Genomic DNA, 20,958 nt, shown 5'->3' with positions numbered 1-20,958 from the left:
AACAAACGAAAGTCCAGGACCAGATGGCTTCACAGGTGAATTCTATCAAATATTTAGAGAAGAGCTAACACCCATCCTTCTCAAACTCTTTCAAAAAACTGCGGAGGAAGTACACTCCCAAACTCATTCTATGGGGCCACCATCACCCTGATACCAAAACCAGACAAAGGTACCACCAAAAATGAAATCTACAGACCAATATCACTGATGAATATAGATGCAAAAATCCTCAACAAAATACTAACAAACAGGATCCAGCAACACATTAAAAGAATCATACATCATGATAAAGTGGGATTTATTCCAGGGATGCAAGGATTCTTCAGTATACACAAATCAATCAGTGTGATACACCATATTAACAAGTTGAAGAATAAAAACCATATGATCATCTCAGCAGATGCAGAGAAAGCTTTTCACAAAATTCAACACCCATTTATGATAAAAGGTCTCCAGAAAGTGGGCATACAGGGAACCTACCTCAACATAATAAGGGCCATATACGACAAACCCGCAGCAAACACCATTCTCAATGGTGAAAAACTGAAAGCATTTCCTCTAAGATCAGGAACAAGACAAGAATGTCCACTCTCGCCACTATTATTCAACATAGTTTTGGAAGTCCTAGCCACGGCAATCAGAGAAGAAAAAGAAATAAAAGGAATCCAAATTGGAAAAGAAGAAGTAAAACTGTCACTGTTTGCAGATGACATGATACTATACATAGAGAATCCTAAAGATGCCACCAGAAAACTACTATAGCTAATCAACGAATTTGGTAAAGTTGCAGGATACAAAATTAATGCACAGAAATCTCTTGAATTCCTATACACTAACAGCGAAAGATCAGAAAGGAATTAAGGAAACAATCCCATTCACCATTGCAACAAAAAGAATAAAGTACCTAGGAATAAACCTACCTCAGGAGGTCAAAGACCTGTACTCAGAAAACCGTAAGACACTGATGAAAGAAATCAAAGATGACACAGATTTATGGAGAGATATACCATGTTCTTGGATTGGAAGAATCAATACTGTGAAAATCACTATACTACCCAAAGCAATCTACAGATTCAGTGCAATCCCTATCAAATTACCAATGGCATTTTTTATAGAACTAGAAGAAAAATTCTTAAAATTTGTATGGAGACACAAAAGGCCCCGAATAGCCAAAGCAATCTTGAGGGAAAAAAGTGGAGCTGGAGGAATCAGACTTCCCAACTTCAGACTATACTAAGAAGCTACTGTAATCAAGACAATATGATACTGGCAAAAAAACAGAAATATAGATCAGTGGAAGAAGTTAGATAGCCCAGAGATAAACCCATGCACCCATGGTCAACCAATCTATGACAAAGGAGGCGAGGATATACAATGGAGAAAAGACAGTCTCTTCAATAAGTGGTGCTGGGAAAACTGGACAGCTACATGTAAACGAATGAAATTAGAACATTCCCTAACACCATACACAGAAATAAACTCCAAATGGATTAAAGACCTAAATGTAAGACCGGACACTATAAATGTCTTAGAGGAAAACATATGCAGAACACTCTTTGACATAAATCACAGCAAGGTCTTTTTTGACCCACCTCTTAGAGTAATGGAAATGAAAACAAAAATAAACAAATGGGACCTAATGAAACTTAAAAGCTTTTGCACAGCAAAGGAAACTATAAACAAGACGAAAAGACAACCCTCAGAATGGGAGAAAATATTTGCAAATGAATCAATGGACAGAGGTTTAATCTCCAAAATATATAAACAGCTCATGCAGCTCAATATTAAAAAAACAAATAACCCAATGAAAAAAATGGGCAGAAGACCTAAATAAACATTTCAACGAAGAGGACATACAGATGATCAAGAGGCACATGAAAAGCTTCTCAACATCACTAATTATTAGGGAAATGCAAATCAAAACTACAATGAGGTATCACCTCACACCAGTTAGAATGGGCATCATCAGAAAATCTACAAACAATAAATGCTGGAGAGGGTGTGGAGAAAAGGAAACCCTCTTGCACTGTTGGTAGGAATGTAAATTGATACAGCCACTATGGAGAACAGTATAGAGGTTCCTTAAGTAACTAAAAATAGAATTACCGTATGACCCAGCAATCCCACTACATGGCATATACCCAGAGAAAACCATAATTCAAAAAGACACATACACCCCAATGTCCACTGCAGCACTATTTACGATAGACAGGTCATGGACACAACCTAAATGCCCATCGACAGATGAATGGATAAAGAAGATGTGGTACATATGTACAATGGAATATTACTCAGCCATAAAAAGGAATGAAATTGGGTCATTTGTAGAGATGTGGATGGACCTAGAGACTGTCATACAGCTTGAAGTAAGTCAGAAAGAGAGAAACGAACATCGTATGTTAATGCATATATGTGGAATCTAGAAAAATGGTACAGATGAACCGGTTTGCAAGGCAGAAATAGAGACACAGATGTAGAGAATAAACCTATGGACACCAAGGGGGGAAGCGGGCGAGGGGTGGTGGTGGGATGAATTGGGAGATTGGGATTGACATATATACACTAATATGTATAAAAGAGATAACTAATAACCTGCTGTTTAAAAAATAAAATTAAGAAAAATTGGACACAGGAAAGACCAATCATATCTGATCACATGACAAGCTACTAAATTATTTAATTTCATTCCTAAATTTGCATTCTTGTTGCATTTTACTGTCAGTATAGGGTTTTGAAAACTTCCTGTTTTAAGGCACCTATATAATCAGAAGTAAAGTACCTTTATAATCACTCACAAGAATTTTCTGATTTCTCTATGCTGTTTTCCTAGGTATCCAAACATTAGAAAAGGTCTACTTGTTATGTTGAAATAAAGTATTCAACTCACACCGAACACATTCAGATTTTAAAATATAAAAGTGGAAAAAGTTTAGCTGAAACAATTATATATAAGCATAAAGTGTTCAAATTTAATGAAAATATTAACCAATATCTGTTACTATGAATATGAGAATCACAGTATAAGTGACAATATTTTAGTTTTAATTGCATAGTTTTAGAAAACTATCGTGGTTTTACTTTGGCTTGCAATTTGTCTCTGCATTCTAGACTTTGTGATGACTGTGAAAACATTATTTATGAAAGGTTTATTCAAATATAATTTGGACACTATAAATCTCACTATAAGCTACTGTAATCTCACTGTAAGCTACTGTGATTGCTTTTATCAAATATTGGAGTCTAATGAAATAAAATGCAAGGTACTTGTGCTTCTGAGTCCTTGCTGAGAATCATTTATTACACCTCCTTTTCTGTACACAACTACAATACAGTTGTAACAGCAGGCAAAACAATATGTTATGTTGTTTCTATTTATTTTAAGCTGTCCTGCTACATATCTGTAGTAGAATTTGGACACTTGCAAGGGAACAGCTAATATACATATGGATTTAGGCAATTATCTGATTCCTTTTTCTAACTCTGTAGCCATATATATTCATAATTAATATTCTGACATAGTTTTATGAAGTGGACCAAGAATTGGAGTATTGTAAGGCAGACCAAGCACCAGGAAATCAGAGACAACAACTTTCTCTCCCTCCCTCCCCCTCCCTCTCCCTCCCTCTCCCTCCCTCTCCTCTCTCTCTCTCTCTCTCTCTCTCTCTCTCTCTCTCTCTGTCTCTCTCGTACACTCACCTCACAGGGGAAAGAATGAGAGAGGAGTTCAGCCTTTGATGAGCTTATCTGAAATTTTACCACTGTAAGTTATTTTAATTTGAACATATGTCTAAGTTTTGTGCTTTCTGCTTTAGTATTATTTTGATTTTGATTTGTGTGTGTGGGACACCGTAATTTTTCAGTTCTTAGGGTCTCTAGAAGTCTTAATCTGAACTTGAATGGACCAGTGAATTTACCATCAGCAAATGCTACTTATACATTTTCTTGCCAGCCATAAATTAATATTTATTGAGTACAGTCTGGGTGCTGGGAGTGGGGAGAGGTGGATTAGGAGAATCCTGGGTACCAGGAAGTTTACAGTGAAGCTGGGGTGAAAGAAAGCAGGAAAATAGTGGAGATTCATTTATAGGGCTAGATATCAACAAATGTAGATTGATCTAGTGCACATTAAGTGCAGAAGTGTTCCAGAGTTGCCACTGAGGTGTGAGAACAGCCTCAGGAGGGACGACTGTAGAGACTTCTTATAGGAGACAAGTTCCTACTTGGATTTTGGAGGTTTAAAGATTCTATTAAAATGTAGTAAATTTGGCTTAACTTTGAAACAGGACTTCAGTGTGTCTAAACTCACTTTATATTGATTTCAATGGTAACATTTTCTTTAGAAGTGATATAATTTGAAGCTTAGAATTGTGTGTTTGTAATGTGCTTTTCATTTTCTTCATTTAAAAATTGTTTCCTTAGGTAGGGAGAAAAAAATCTTGTTTACCACAACTACCCCTGTTAAATGTAGAAGGAAAAACGTGAGGGAATTAAAAAGATTAGCGTAACATCATTTTAAAAAACTCTATTTTTCCTTAACTCTCTCCCCAGTAGTCTTGCCTGAGTATATGTATAAATGTTGATTCCATATTGATGCCCGGTAAAGTTATGCAGAAATTCCTAAGTCCTGTCTCACCAGATATAGTCACTGTATACTCTGGGGGTGGGGGGGGGGTACTTTTATTCCATCATGGGGTCCCTGAATACTGATGCAACTGTGTAATTACTCGCCGCAGGTCTGGCTCTCGGTTAAATTGTGAAGTTTTTAAGCTATTATCCCTTTCTTTACTTCCACACTATTCTTCTTCTTACCTTTTTTCCCCCACTCTCCTCAGATGTTAATGATAAAGGCTTGAGGTTACTCCATCCCAGGCCATTTGCTTTTCTAAGAGGAGACTCTGGGGTTTGATGTGTGTGAGGTGTATGGCAAGCACTGTGCTAGGTGCTTTACATATGTTACTGCAACACAGATAACTCTGTATGGATGTAAAAGACTGGTGCAGAGAAACATATTAAGTAAGTTGTTAGGATCACACAAATAGCTAGGTTTTGAATCCTAGTGTTTCAGACTCCAAAGCCTGTGCTCTTTGCACTACAGCAAAACATTTTAGGACCTAGGATAATCTATGCTGGAAGTTCAGACTTTGTGCCAGTTCCACAGGAAAAATGCTTTTGACTGGAAGCATTGCCCTAGTGCCCTTCAAATTAGATGAGGTGGATCTAATTAGTCCTCCTAACTCATAAGGTCAGTTTTGTATAGTTGCATCTTAAGTCTTTAAATGTAGTCTTATTTGAGGAAGACTTTAATCTTTGTTTTGAATTTTTTCAATTAAATTCAATTTAGTGAATATTTATTGAATGCTTATTCTTTTCCAGGTACTATGCTGATGGTACAAAGACAGTCTAGTTAGGGAGACATTATAAGTAACTATAATACAATTCACTGAATGCTATAATAGATGCATATACAAGGGATCATGGAAGCATACAAAGGTATAATTAATTTGAGGGAAGATGTCAGGGAATGTTATATTTGAGCAGAACCTTGAAGGGCAAGAAGTAAGAATTTGCCAGAAGGACAGAAGGAGGTTGATAATTCATTTCAGGTGATGGCAATAGCATGAGCACATGTGTGAATATGTCTGGCATGTTTGGATTGTGGTAAGAGTGGTAGATTGTAAAAATGGTCACAAGTTCTTCCCTTTCCTGCATCCAACTCCTGGAAGTGTGATACTGAAAATCCTTCCATTAAGAAGTGGAATCTGTTTCCCCATCACTGAATTTGGGTTGATCATGTGACTGACTTTGGCCAATGGACATTAGTAAATATGAAACCAGCAGAGACTTGAGAAGTGCTTATGCACTGGGGCTTCTGTACTTGGAACCCTGAGATCATATTGTGAATGAGCCCAGGTTATCCTCCTGGAGGATAAGTAGCCACCTGCAGGAGAGCAGAGGCTCTGGCTGATAGTCTGCTAAGCACTAGACCTGTGAGTGAGATCATCTTGGATTATTTAGTTACCAGCTAATCCACCATTGACCATGGACACAGGGAGAGTCCCGGGGAAATCTGTTGTCAGCCTGGACAGGATGACCCACCTGAGTTGCACAATTATGAACTAAATAAAATGTTTTACCCATTAGGTTTGGGGTGTTTTGTATCAGCTAAGCTAATCCACAAAAGGTCTGAGTAAAGTGCAGGGAATGTAGGAAGAAGTAGCTGAAGATGATGTGTAACGTTTGCAATATCACGTTAAGAAGTTTGGACCTATTTTGTAGGACTAAGCTTCCCAATACTTCACTGACTCATGTACCACTTTTATCTTTTAAAAAATGTCTGGGGCTTCCCTGGTGGCGCAGTGGTTAAGAATCTGCCTGCCAATGCAGGGGACACGGGTTCGAGCCCTGGTCTGGGAAGATCCCACATGCTGCGGAGCAACTAAGCCCGTGCACCACAACTACTGAGCCTGTGCTCTAGAGCCCACGAGCCACAACTACTGAGCCCACGTGCCACAACTACTGAAACCTGCGTGCCTACAGCCCTTGCTCTGCAACAAGAGAAGCCACTGCAATGAGAAACCCGCGCACCGCAATGAAGAGTAGCCCCACTCACCGCAACTAGAGAAAGCTGCGTACAGCAACAAAGAACCAAAGCAGCCAAAAGTAAATAAATAAAATAAATAAATTTTTAAAAATGCCTGCATACTCCTAGTTAGATTTTTATTTAAATTGTCCAATTTTTATACAACAATTTACTTTAAATGCAAACTTAATATTAACTTAAAATCCCAGTTCGATGTGTTAATTCTACTTTTTTAAACCTATTAAAAATATAAATATATAAAAAGTTGGTCTATTTGGTATCAAAAATCATCTTGTATATTTTGAGTGCTGCATTCTAGGATTTCCTGCTATAATCAATAGGAATCAGGATCATGAGGAGAATAATTTGGAGTGGAGAGGCTACTGCAGAGGTCCAGATGGGGTATGGCACGTGGTTGACAAACTAAGATGTATTCTTGAGGAAGAAGAGGAAGTATCTGGAAACAGATTTGTTGTATGTGGGGTGGGAATGGGGAGTGTGAAGTATCCACTGAGTGGGTACTAGTAAGAAAGGGAAGAGAAGAAAAAAAATAAAGGTAATAGATCTGATGTTGCACTTACTGAGTTTGGGTTAATAGGTCATTTGAAAACAGAGGCCCACCAGGCATTTGCACATGTAAAATGTTTTTTTGAGCCATGTGGCTTGTGGGATCTTAGTTTCCCCACCAGGGATTGAACCCGGGCCACTGCAGTGAAAGTGCCGAGTCCTAACCACTGGACCTCCAGGGAATTCCCTTAAAATGTTATTTTTGAAATCATCGACATGTAGGTGATAATATCATCAAGAGGAAGTGTTTAGTACAGAGATCTTCAGCTTATTCTTGTTTGTTTTTTTCATCCCCAAACTTTTATGGGATGTGATTTACTCCAGCTAGAAATAGTGATTCACATAGGTAATGATTCTCAAACGGGGGTGGAAAGTACCTGTATAGTTTTTAAAAATGTCCCCCATACGATTTTGATACACTACCCTTCACTCCTCCTTGATTTAGTGTGAGATGAGGACAGGGCTGTGGAAAAGGAATTAGTGAAAAGGGACAGAGCGGGCTAAGAAGTAGACTCCTCTAAGAGGGAGAGAACTTTTACATACGTGAAGGAACTTTAAGATAAAGGGACAAGCCATGGTACTAAATTCTGCAGAGAAATCCAGTAGTTTGAAGATTATTCTTTACGCAAAACTGGTTTATCACGGTATATAGTACTTGGCATATAATAGGAGAGCAGTAAATGTTTGGGTAAATGATTTGTGTAGAACTGTTTTGTGTTTGAAACACTTCACAAGCCTTAAGTATTCAAGTCAGACAGGATATGTACTTGTACTGCTTTGGGCTCCAAAATCGATGTGGGTTTTAAAAATTTTGTTTCTCTGTCCATGATCAGTGACTTAGATATATGCCCACTAGGGCACCATAGTCCTGATCTCAGTGCAAAACAATGTTTGAGGCTGTTTTCAAGAAATACTGTCAGTCAGCATCCTTGTTACGGCCACTCCACGCTTATGTCTCCTAACCTTTCCCACCTATGGCTCCCAGGAGTAAATTGTTTGTCTTATGATGGTTTGGGTTGATGGAGTGAATATACTTGACTGGCAGAACAGGAACGCCATTGGCCTGTCTGGCTCTCAGGTAATTTTTACATTCATAATAGCAGCTTCTTTTATGACTGTGATTATTCTTAAAATGACATAAATTTCTAGCAGATCAGGACAGCAGTTTCCTCAGACCATGATTTGGTGCCGATGCGGGATACTCAGAGCACGCTCAGCAGTACACACTGGTTTGACATCTGGCATCCATGACTCCTGTGAGATTGGCTTCCCTCTAGATGTGCCCTGAAAGCATCCCTGCTGTGCCCCTTCTGTCCAAGTGTAAACGCATCACAGGAAACGAACGAGTAAAGACTCAAGTTTTATGGAAGGACTCGAGAACCCCTCACCCAGCTGGAAACCCGGGTTTTGGTGTCCAGGAAATTTGACCAGCCGTTTGGATAGAGGCTGTTGTCTGTGGCACCTTAGTCCCCTTCTCCTTCCAAGCTTCCCACATGCTGTCCATAGCCTCTATTCTAAGTCATCCAGCTGAGGACAATTGCTTCAGGACCTTTAAAATGTGAAATAACAGTTGTCTTTTACTGTGGATTCATTAGTGCAGCTGGATTTAGTTATTTACAGTTGTAAATTTGGTACTGTTTTTACTGAGGTAGGGGACTCTTTAAAATAATTGAAGCAGTCTAAAGCTAAACCTATAAATAATTATTCATTTCCACTTGTTTTAATATGGAGATAAAAAATATTAAAATGATTAAAGAAAATAGGTATATAACAAGGGAGTTAAGACACCAAAGTAAAAGTAAGAGGAAGAAGCCTTTTCACATTTCCCTTGCTACTGTCTTCCCAATTCCATTTTCGCTCCAGTCTAATGAATGTATTTTAAATAAAATTCACATACTCTCTTTGCTCTCTGTCTTCCTACTACTACAAATATCAGCTCAGCCCCTCTTTCAGATCCACTTCAATGGAAATGCAGACTTGAAAAACTCTCCCCCATGGTTTTGTCTGAACTAGCTGCCGTTCTGCAGCACACTGGATCCAGTTGCTGGAGTGGGGGAACCCGAGAGGTGAGTGAGCGAACGAGCTTGCAAGAGCGGCCACTTAGCTGAGTGAGTCAGGCGGGCCTGTGTGAAAGGATGTAGGTGAGCCAGAGACTAATGGGAAGAATAGGGGGTCTTCACGAATTTTTATGTGGGGAAATCTGAAAGGTTCTTCTGCAGGCCAGGGTATTTGAATATTTGGGAAACAGCTGGCTGGGCCCTGGGAGAGTGCCTCCTGATTCGCCTCGTCAGATGTTCGAAGATAAAATGAGGCAGCCAGCACGCCAGCACATAGCTCATATAGCCTTGCCGTCAGTTTTGAATTCAGATTTGAATTGTGATATCAGTGTCATGGTGGCACATGCTTTGAGAAGGCACTTACAGAGAATAATTGAAAGATTCAGTGTGAAGCTTCTGAAAGTTGTAATTTAAAGTTCCAGAAGCCTCCATGTTACTCTCACCATTAAAATTTAAAATGACAGCAGCCCAATTATGTATGGTTATTTTCTTAAATAAAATCGTATTTCTACCCCAAGTGAAAGATTCATTGCTGCCCATTAATCTCTGTCAGGAGAACCAACCTCAGTCACGTCCAGTGTTAGCAGCTAAGACGGCTCGCTTTATCCTGGAGACAATGAAGCGACGGGGGGAAGCCGAGCTCTGGAAGTCCTCCGGAGGAGCTGGAGTTGCAGCAGGCTGATTTGCATGATAATCACCATTATGGATCCTCTCTGGTGCCAGCCTCCACACTTAGCCAAGTGCCCTATAACTTCAGTAGCAGCCGAGAAGCCCAAGTAAGGGCTGTAGCACACATTTTACAAAACCTGAATGATGTCAAAAACTGCTAGTTAAGGGGCTTCCCTGGTGGCGCAGTGGTTGAGAATCTGCCTGCCAATGCAGGGGACACGGGTTCGAGCCCTGGTCTGGGAAGATCCCACATGCCACGGAGCAAATAGGCCCGTGAGCCACAACTACTGAGCCTGCGCGTCTGGAGCCTGTGCCCCGCAACAAGGGAGGCCGCGACAGTGAGAGGCCCGCGCACCGCAATGAAGAGTAGCCCCTGCTTGCCGCAATTAGAGAAAGCCCTCGCACAGAAACGAAGACCCAACACAGCCAAAAATAAATTAAAAAAAAAAAAAAAACAAAAAACAAAACTGCTAGTTAAGAGAGGGCAGCTGGTTGTAAAATCAAACCACACTGAGGCATGGAGACTAGGAATGTAACTTAAAAACCTGATGAAGGATATAACTTTGGGGACTGTTGAAAGATATAAAGCTTTTCCATCTTTTTTTAAACTCACAGAAAACTGTTTACCAGAAGAATCTGTTTACCAGAAGGACCTTTGTGGCCATTGAAACCATGGCATGAAAATAGATCAGTGAAAACAGAAACTTTTTCCAGTGCAGAAATTTTAGTCTCTATCAGTTAAAAGTATGGAGCCAGACTTTTAGACTATGAATCTTTCCACCAGTTTCTTTGGTCTGTTTCATTTTACTTTATACTGTGCTGTGATTTGGGGAATATGGTGTAATGGTAGCCAGAACTGCAATGAAAAATTGCACGGGGCTGGTCAAGCTTAAACCATTGTTATTCTTCAAAACCTTATTCCTTAGTGTTCCCAGGGACAAAGGAGCACGTGAATCAGTAATATTATGATGCATGATGTTGAATGATGTAGAGTATATATACATCAGTGTAATCTAAGCAGTGTCTTATAAATAGTAGATCACATAATTTCTCAAAGGTTTCACAGTATGATAAAACATTTACAGGTAGGTCTTGGTTCTTCTGAGTTTTGTCATGACTTTAGTACAGCCAATCCTGTGGCACTTTGCAAGTTTAATTTTGTTGTCTGGCTGTAGCCCTAGAATATCTCTACCTTTTTATAAAGCTGATCCTGTGATATGAACTCAATTTTTTCCTTCAACTCTGCCTCAAATCACTGTGGCTTTTCCTCTTTCTTCCCTTTTACTTATGTCTCAGTAAGAGGCATCCAACTTCACTTGTGTCCATGATTCCACCACTGTGCTTAGATTCTTGCTGTAAATTATTTTGAGTCTTCTACTTTCCACATTTGACATTTTGTTTGCTTCATCCTTAAAAAAAAAAACAAACCATTCCTAAATTCCCTACTCTGTTTCCTTTCTTTTCAGTTCTTCCTGACTTGTCTACTTTCTTGCTCTGGCTTCTCACCATTTACTCTTTAACCTATTGCAAGGTAGATTGAGCCACCACCACTACTACTTTCTCAGACAAAGATTATACTCCTTCTTAACAGACCACTTTTCTCACTCTGCTCTAGAAGGAGAGCAACTTACCTAATGGGTAAATTTGGAGTAAATAAGTGAGCCAGCTCAGCTTACTGCCACCCTCCTTCTAGCTGTAGAAGGGCCTGCCTACTGAGAGCCACATTCTCCCTGAGGCTGGGAGCCCACCCCAGCCCAGCACTGGCTTGGCTTGTGGAGATGGCCTGATTCTGTAGTTTAGACAGCTAGGCTTGTTTTGGCTTTCACACTAAGCTACTTCCTTCACCCTGGTCTCAATCAGTAAGTAATAAAGGTTATATTCTAGCCTCTCATCTGTTTTATTTTTGTATTACTTCTAAACTTGTTTGGAATGCAGGAGAGGAAGGGTGTCTCAATGTTGGGGAATTGCTTAGAAATCTAAATAAATACAACAATGTGTACAAGTAAAAAGTTAAAGTCCTCCTTTCCCGATCTCACTTTCCAGAGGCTTGGTTCCTCTGTCTCTCTCTCTTTCCCCACTTTGTAAGGATATAGCAAAAAGGTGGCTGTCTATAAGCAAGTCCTCACCAAGAACCAAATCTACTAGGACTTTGATCTTGGACTTCCCAGCCAACAAAACTATGAGAAATAAATGTTGTTTCAGTCACCCAGTTCATGGTATTTCTTATAGCAGCCCAAGCTGACTTATTCTTCCTGATTTTTCTATGCATGTGCAAATGTGTGTATGTATACGTATATAGTAGAAATACTTTTACCTGAATGTCACATAACAAATATACATAGCTATATATTTATACTTATAGCTCTCTAAAACAGATCTTTTTGTTTCATATATCTCCACATTCTCCATATATATATTTATTTATACACATACACAGTTGTATTTTCCCCCCAAATGGTAACACACTATATGTTTTGTTCTGCATCTTCCTTTATTCACTGAACTCCTTTTCATGTCAAAAGAGACTGTGGACTTAAAAAATTGTTCACAACCTAAAAGTTGAGAGTTATGTTTTATTCAGTGGGAATTTTTAGGACTTCAAGCCCCAGAGACAGCATTTCCAGTAACCCTGAGAGAACTGCTCTGAGGAGGCGAGTTGGGGGAGCCAGGTTATACAGAAGTTTTGTAACAAAGGGCAGGTAGTCAGGAACATCAAAAGATTATTGTAAATTAAAGAAAAGGAGATATCCCAAGTTAAGGAATTTAGTGCTTTTCTATGTATGGGAAGATGCAAGAGTCTGGGCTCACTGAAATAATTCCTTTGATATGCACCTCAGCTATCTGGGGCCAGTATCCTGTGTTTTCACATGCTGAGTTTCCTCAGGGCCCACTGTAGGGAGTGGCTACAGTCTGATGGCTGCTAGATGGCAGGTATTCTTTTCTTCCTGAGTTTCCTCAGGGCTCACGGGGGCTCACAGTGGAGGACTGCAATCGCTGATGAGTGTGCCATCCTTTGTTTACTGATATGGCAGGAAATATTCCTTTTCTCAAGACATATCTTATTATTTTTAATGGCTGCATGGTGTTCTTTGGTTTGGATGGTCTTTAATAAACCATTCTTCAACTGCTGGCCATTTAGATCATTTCACATTTTTGCAATTACAAACAATGTTGTAGTGAACATGGTAGTGTTTTTATTTTTATAAACTTGTACTAGTATTTCTGTAGGAAAGATTCCTAGAAGTGGACTTGCTGGCTATCTCTTAAGATTTAATTGATTAATAACAATCAGAGACTCATAGGTTGGGAAGGATTCTGAGAGAACTCAGAGTTTATCCCATGCTCACAGGGAAGGATGTTTTCTTCTCACTCTGACGTTGAAAAGTTCAGAGAACGAGACTCCATGCTCTTTTTCAGGAATGCCTTACAATGACTTGAAATCAACTGTAAAAGAAACAGTAATAGTTATGATGCTGTGGCTGAGTGAGTTGGAAGTTAAAGTGAAAGACAGAATCCTAAAGTAATATATACTTTGGTGAGCCTGGTTTGCACGCCAGTCAAGCAACACAAGATGCAGCATTATCAGAGTTATGGCAGTTTCAGATAGTTGGATCAATTAACATTCATATAGTAGGGAAGTTAGCACCTTGTACTTCATGTAGAGTAGCAATGGGAGGTTAGTTCACTCTGGGTGTCCAAGACTGCAAACCTATCCCTTAAGATGGCCCTCAGCTAACGGGCCCCTACTTTAAGCCTTGGCTCTATCACTAGGAAGCAGGTGACCTATTGAGAGTCTAGCCAGACTACATATGATCTTAAATCTGATTCCACCACCTACCCCACAGTGCATCATACCTGAACACATAGTTGGGCTGCCATTCACCTGGATTATTTCACTTGTGTCCCAAGGCTATTTCCCTTGCAGAGAGGCACGTGACAACTCATTTACAAGCTGACCTAAAGAAAAGAAAAACAAAAAACATGATGTAACGTGACAGAGCTGTGGGATCCTGACTGTTTCAGGTAGCCCACTCCAAAGCAGGTACGATTTGTTTAAAATCTTTGCAACACCATGATGACCTCTGTGGCAAAACCCTGTGTATTATGGACTTGTCTCTCAGAGCGGACATGTTCTTGACTGTTACAACTTACACATTTTTCCCACTTGGAGTGCACATGGAAGCATGTCTTCATTAGAAACAACTGCAGCGTGAGTAGTAAAGACGACCATGTTAAACAGCTAGGAATTTTCACCTAATTGCACATTTATACAACACTGCAAAAAGGATCAGGCAGCCTGGCTATGTCAGATCATTTCACTGCTCACCAAAGAGATTTGAAATGGACTTTTAATTATTATTGCTGATTTGCTATGGCTGTATTCCTTAATATGAACATCTGATTAGGATTAATTTTCTTTAATTGATGAATAGAGCACTTACACTTGTAGGGTTGCACTTGTTGTTACATATTGGCATATGTACTGTATTGTGGTGTTGGCATATGCTATGTATTATGACTTTTTTCTAGAGTGCTAATTACAGGCACTTTTTATCTGTTTTAGTTTTGAGGTCATTGTTCTTCCTTCCTTCACCTTTGTGTGGCTTTTTAGATTTGTTAATGGAGATAGAGCAGGGCTAAGTGACTATTAAACTCTTTTCTATACACAGTAAAACCCATTAACGTGGACCTCACTAAATTTGGAATTTATGATAATGAGGGCAGGGCCTGGGTTAAAGTTTACTTTTGCTTTGTCTGTGAACTAAAGCTTTGCTGAGCTAATAAATAGTATACATATAATCACAGGGGAATGGCACTCTTACTTTTTAAAGCAGCCTTTTCTAGCACTCTAGAGAGAGGCCTTGCTGGAGAGGTAATAAGGTAGTGTGGAGATGGCAGAGTGCAAAGACTGTGCCACATACTAGTTTTGTGACCTTAGACAAATTTTACTTAGCTTCTCTGAGTATCTTTTCCCTCATCTATAAAATGGAGACATTTATCTAATTTATGGGGTTGCTGTGAGGGTTAGATTTAATACAAAGTGCCTGGTATGTACTTCATAAATGGCAGATAATTATTACCAATCTAAAATAATTGGTGAGCTAATTTCAAATACTTCTTATTTTTTTAAGTAAGGCAGGGTTCCTCGGCACTTCAGAGTTTTGTTAACCTAATCTGAGATATTGCTTTATTATTATAATTGATTAAAGGGAAACCCCAGCAGTTTGGTGTGGTGGTAAAGAACATGAACTTTGGAGTCAGACAAACTAAGGTTTGAAAGTAGTTCTATCACTCATTAGCTATGTGGCCTTAGGCAAGTTACTTACTATCTCTCAGGTTTTGTTTTCTAATTTGTAAAAATGGGGTGGTAATACCTGCTCCAGGACTTTTGTAAGGATTCAATGAGATAATGCTTGTAAAGTATTCAGCCCAGTGATTTTCATGTTGTAAACTCTCAAACATCAGCTGTTGCTATTATCATGATCTTTTTGACAATAGTCCATAGTGTAGACTTTTCATTAATTCAGACTTGTCTTTTTCAGTTCACCTAATTAATGAATTTCATTCGAGATATAATCTCCATTCTAGATGAGAATTTTAAGTATGTAAGTAAAAAAATTATAGAGAAGCAAAATGGCTAAATACATAGGGTGAAAGAGGAAAAAATAATATTTTAAAAGTGGAAGCACAAGGTCTCAAGGTAGATTTAAATTACTGAATAGTCACTTTTGTGCATAATCATTTTGTTCTTTGTAAAAGGTCTTTATATTAGCCAGAAAGAAATAGAACTTTATATATACGTAGTAGAAAGTGTGGACTGGTGATCTGCTCATATCATTCATTGGCGAGAGAAGCAGTAAGTCCTTGTTCAACTTTATTTCCATCTTCTTGCTTTCCCCTTATGGTTCATAGGCTGTATGGATGAGAAATGTAAGCACGATAATGTCCTGAATGGAGACTATAATCTATCCTCCCCTTAATGACAGGCTTACGTAGGTTGTCAGAATCCATCACCTCAACAGATCAGACTGAATTACTTCGATGACTGGCAAATGGTACCACTTGTGGTGAAATCCAAGCAGCCAGGGGTGCGTGTGTGTGTGTGTGTGTGTGTGTGTGTGTGTATTAAATGCTCGTCAGTAGGAGAAATGTATTTTACTGAAAACTCTCATCCATGCTATTTTTGTAGAAGCAGGAAGTGTTCTTCTTCCTTGGGAAAAATATAAGAATTATTTTTTGGAGATTCTGAACTATTACAATACAAATTCACAACCATAAATGAGTAATCAGGTTTTTTTTGTGCATCATATGCATGTGCAGTGGAACTTTGTAATAAAAACTAGAGGGGACAGAACCAATAATACTCTTGGGGCTATATGGCTTGACTTTCCAGGGCTGACCAATTTAGGCAGGTAATTGTAGAAAAGTGAAGTCAGTTTATTAAGTTGGCAACCAATGGTTTAGCATATACAAATTTTCATAATACTAAATTCACAAGTCAGAAAAAAACCTTTTGTCAGACCATGTTTTCTAAGTTTGGGTCAGAAAATGTGATCACTGTAATGTACGCCATGTTGACTAGTTGTGTTATTTCAGATCTTTACTGGAAGTATCTAATGGTTAGTTGTTAAGGTATGGCATTATTTGTCTAGATTTGGCATAACAACAGGAACAGCAGTAATAACTAATTTTTATTGAATGCTTACTGTATGCAAACAGTGCTAGAAGCGGGGGATATAATGGGAAGAAAAAAAAAAAGGCACACCCTCATGTTAGAAACAAGTCCATAATTTGTCCGAGGGTGGATAGCTAGTAAGTAGCAGAGATAGATTATAGTGCTGTATTTGTTATAGCAGCCTAACCTACACTGAAATATAGTAGCTTAAACAAGCTAGAAGGAGATCCCTGACACAGTGGAGGTGCCGTATCAGCCATATCAGCTTTGGACTGCTTATGTGTAGACTGTTGAGTAAGGAAGAAATAAACTTCTATCTTACTATTCTGCTATCCCTGCTTGTTAGCTTCATTCATATGTCTGAAGATTTATAAGCATCCTCTTTAAAGGCATTCCTTAGATGTTGCACCCCTAACTTCTGCTCACATCCTACTAGCCATACCTAGCTGCCAAGAAGGCTTGAAAATATAACCTTTATGGTCATGTACCTTTCAACATTCAGGAGTTCTATTAATAAAGGAAAAAGAGGAGAATGGGTATTAGGGGACAATTGGCAGTCTCTGTTTCATATGCCAGTTAAGAGCATTGTTTCAGACTTGGACAAGTGACAAGTGATCTCATGACTTTGGAATACACCTGCATCCATTTTCCATTTCTTTCCAAGTAGTATATATCAAGGTTATGTATATATGCACATATATAGTGTGTGTATGTGATATGTTTAAATATTCAAAATACATGATATGAATATTACATGATTCTACAGTGGACTTTGGTCATCTCTAAGTGCTAATTCAAAATTTCACACTAGAAGAAGCCCACTTGCTTTAATCTTTGGCAGAAAGCCTTGTAAAACCCCCAGGATCTGTCTTGCTTGCATCCTCACTCTCAAAAAGATCTCAGACTCAGAGATCTGTGTTGTAAGACCTGTGTTTGTAGAGAAATGGATTTATAGAAAAAAAAATTACTTTAAGCTTTTGAGTCAGGCAGGTATTTAATACATAAATCATAAAAAACTCTGACCCAGAACTTCAAAATTTCCTAAAATTCTTGGTCTCTCCTGATAAAGTTTAGACATTTACTATAGAAAAATAAATTAACAAGTATTTATTCAGCATATGCTTAGGTTAGTACTTATGTTGAGATGGACCCACAGAATTTTATCCAGGTATCCCCTGGGGCTACAATAGTGGGAGGAGATAAACATAGGTTAGACCTCAAGTACATACACATATATTCTTTTTTTTTTTTTTAAGATTATTATTATTATTATTATTTTTTAATTAATTCATTTATTTATGGCTGTGTTGGGTCTTTGTTTCTGTGCGAGGGCTTTCTCTAGTTGCGGCAAGCGGGGGACACTCTTCATCGCGGTGCGCGGGCCTCTCACTACCGCGGGCTCTCTTGTTGCGGAGCACAGGCTCCAGACACTCAGGCTCAGCAGCTGTGGCTCACGGGCCCAGTCGCTCCGCGGCACGTGGGATCCTCCCAGACCAGGGCTCGAACCCGCGTTCCCTGCACTGGCAGGCAGACTCTCAACCACTGCGCCACCAGGGAAGCCCCCATATATTCTTATTTATTACCTGGGTGCTGCCCTACCCCCTGCCCTCACCTCTCCCTCAAACCTAACGCAGTTCCTGATGAGCTCAGCTACCATTATGGAGCTGCTTGGAAATACTGTGTCTTGCACACAGATAAGCCTCCTTGGTCCCTTACTCCTGGGTCCTGCTCTTTAGATCATATTTCACTAGTGGCTATATGAGGCAGAAGGAAAAAAAGAAAGGAAAGGCTTAAGTTAGAGCTGGTCTAATTATTCTGCCCTAGGCTTTATCTGGGTTGGGGGTAGGTGGTAGCTGAGGAGCATGTCTGAAGTGGGAGGTGGTTCCGGACCTCTTTTGCCTCATTGGCCACATGGAAATAGAAGCAGTCCAAAGAGAGTGAGAACCACAAGAGACAACTCCAAAGAAAACACAGAAGCCTACAGGTTAAAACTTTAAATTTTCCTCTCAATACACCAAAAGCTCCACCTCCTTTTAAGGTTGAATCCAGTAACTTGATTCAGTTACCTGGTCTCTTTTCCTCCATGGCTGTGGGGCTGGGGAGTGGAGTAAGGGTGGAAGTGGAGCTTTGCCTTCCTGTTAGAGGTCAACATCAAGTACTTTGGAGGCACCATAACAACTACAAGACATGGCCTTTATCCCAGTTCTCAAAGACTAACAGTCTGTCTGGGGAGCTAATGTATATGAAACATTTAGTGAAAACCAAACACTTAAACTGTGTGATATTGATTATTCCAGAGGAATCCAGATAAGGGAAAGGTAAAGTGAATTTGTTTCTTGGGGAAGGCTTCTTAGATCATGTCATGAGTGAGATGCCAAAGGATGAAAGGAGCTAATTCAGAAGGAAGAAAAGAGGGGGTGAACAAAGATTCAGAATGAGCTTAGAGGTCAGTAGACTTGTATGCCTGAAGCAGAGACTTCATGTTGGAGACTAGGAAATGAAGTGGAAAACTTCAGAAATCAGGCTGTGGTTAGGCTACAGGTAATCATGTAAGTTTTTTTTTTTTTAAACTTAGTATTAACCTTGTTATTTTTTTATGGAATGAAGTGAGTATAAATTAATAAATGACTGACTAATTGAATAAATGAATAAAAAGATAGGTGTTATAAAAACATTATAGTGTTTAATTTGTCTAGGCTGAGAAAAGGGGGCTCCTATGCAGAACCTCAGCAACATAGGTTGCCAGGAAATAGCAGGAAGTGAAGACTAGGTGTATCAGGGTCTGGGAGCCTGGCTGCACTAGGGTTAGCTAGCAGTCCAGTCCTCAGAGACCAAGAGGATGTGATGACCTTGGGACTGGTTCAGGGAAGCTGTTGGATCTGAGGAAATGCAATTCAGCAGGAGATTTGGGCAACTAGAATGTACACAGCAGGTGAGATTCGGAGTCAGGAATAGTGGTATCATGGCAGTGGGCAATTTATTCACAGCCAGATCCCAGCCAGTGGCTGGAGTCCTGAAATAGAATCTGGGGAAAAGTTGTATCAGGGTCCTCGTCAAGAATATTTGGGTTCTGGGCAAGGCACAAAGCCTTGTCGGAAATGGGAAAGCTAGTCAGTGCAGAAGCAGGTTTTTTTTTTTTTTTTTTTTTTTTTAACATCTTTATTGGAGTATATTTGCTTTACAATGGTGTGTTAGTTTCTGCTGTATAACAAAGTGAATCAGCTATACATATACATACATCCCCATATCTCCTCCCTCTTCTGTCTGCCTCCCACCCTCCCTATCCCACCCCTTTAGGTGGCAGAAGCAGTTTTGAAGATTGGGCCAGCATGTCTGGGGTTGGTAGGGAAACAAAGGGAAAAATGATGATGAAGCAGTTTAGAGTAAACTCTGCAATTCAGTGCATTGTGGCCAAAAAGGGGCTGAGTTTGCTTCTCTTTTGCCTGCTTGATGATGGGCTGAAGGTCACAGCTACACTGAACCTCTTAAGTGGAGATTTCAGGGGTCCTGGCTCAGAGGGATCTTGGAATGAATGGCTGAAGTGGAGGCCCAGCGGAAGTAGCATCACTTGGAAGGAGTGGAGACTGCCGTAGAGGAGACCTTGGCATAGCTGGGAGGCTGTCGTAGTCCAGGCTGAGGAGACTAGGGCCTGACAAAGCAGGGAACTTTTAGTAGCAATTCAGAAGAAAAGGGGTCTGCAAAAGACATTTCAAATGAAGAAGTAAAAGCCTTCAGTGACAAGTTTGATGTAATGGATAGAGAAGGAAGAACCTAAAATGACTCTAGGTGGATTTTAAATGCTCATGTAGTATGACATTTTTGCTCATGAGCTGAAAGGTGTTTTAAACATATATGCAATTACTTTTGACCAATTTTTAGAAACCCAAATAAATAAAATAAATTAGTTAATAAATTGTGTTAAGGCTAATCTTACTTGAGTATTGGTTTGCTTTATATCCCACTGCAGTGGGACATCTCAGAGAGACAGTAGCCCATGAGCACGTAAATGAGTAAAAATGTTTCTTGCAAAGATGTCTTTCTTTCCTGGTCTAAGATTGTGTTACTAATATACACGTGCATGAGTATGACTGAAAAGCCTAAGGTGGGACCTACCTGGATCCTTCCAGGCTCCTCTCATGTGGCATTTGCCATGGAGCTGATTTTGAAGTGTTCATGCATTCTTCTTTTACCCACCTGGTTAGTTCAGAGCCTTTGCTGAAGAAAGTGTGCTCCTGCCTGCCCAAATTGCTTCACAATGGGCTTCTCTATCTGCAGCTGTTGTTTCCCAGCCAGACACTTTGGTGCTACCTGATGGGATGTAGGCAGGAACTTTACTGTTCATGAAGGGGTAGGGCTCAGAATCTCATGAGGGGTTTTATTCCTGTTTATCAAGGCAAGGGAAAACACAC

The 20,958-nt window shown here is 39.6% G+C and overlaps 1 long non-coding RNA gene across 1 annotated transcript in view; it reads left to right on the top strand.

The window, feature by feature from the left end:
• The window catches only part of LOC118891796, a 142,683-nt gene that overhangs the window by 121,180 nt on the left and 545 nt on the right, over window positions 1-20,958 (top strand). The gene's annotated exons all lie outside the window — the stretch shown is intronic.

Source organism: Balaenoptera musculus, chromosome 3, assembly GCF_009873245.2.
Source record: "Balaenoptera musculus isolate JJ_BM4_2016_0621 chromosome 3, mBalMus1.pri.v3, whole genome shotgun sequence".
In the NCBI taxonomy this organism is placed as follows: domain Eukaryota; kingdom Metazoa; phylum Chordata; class Mammalia; order Artiodactyla; family Balaenopteridae; genus Balaenoptera; species Balaenoptera musculus.
This window is presented reverse-complemented; position numbering and strand designations above follow the sequence as displayed.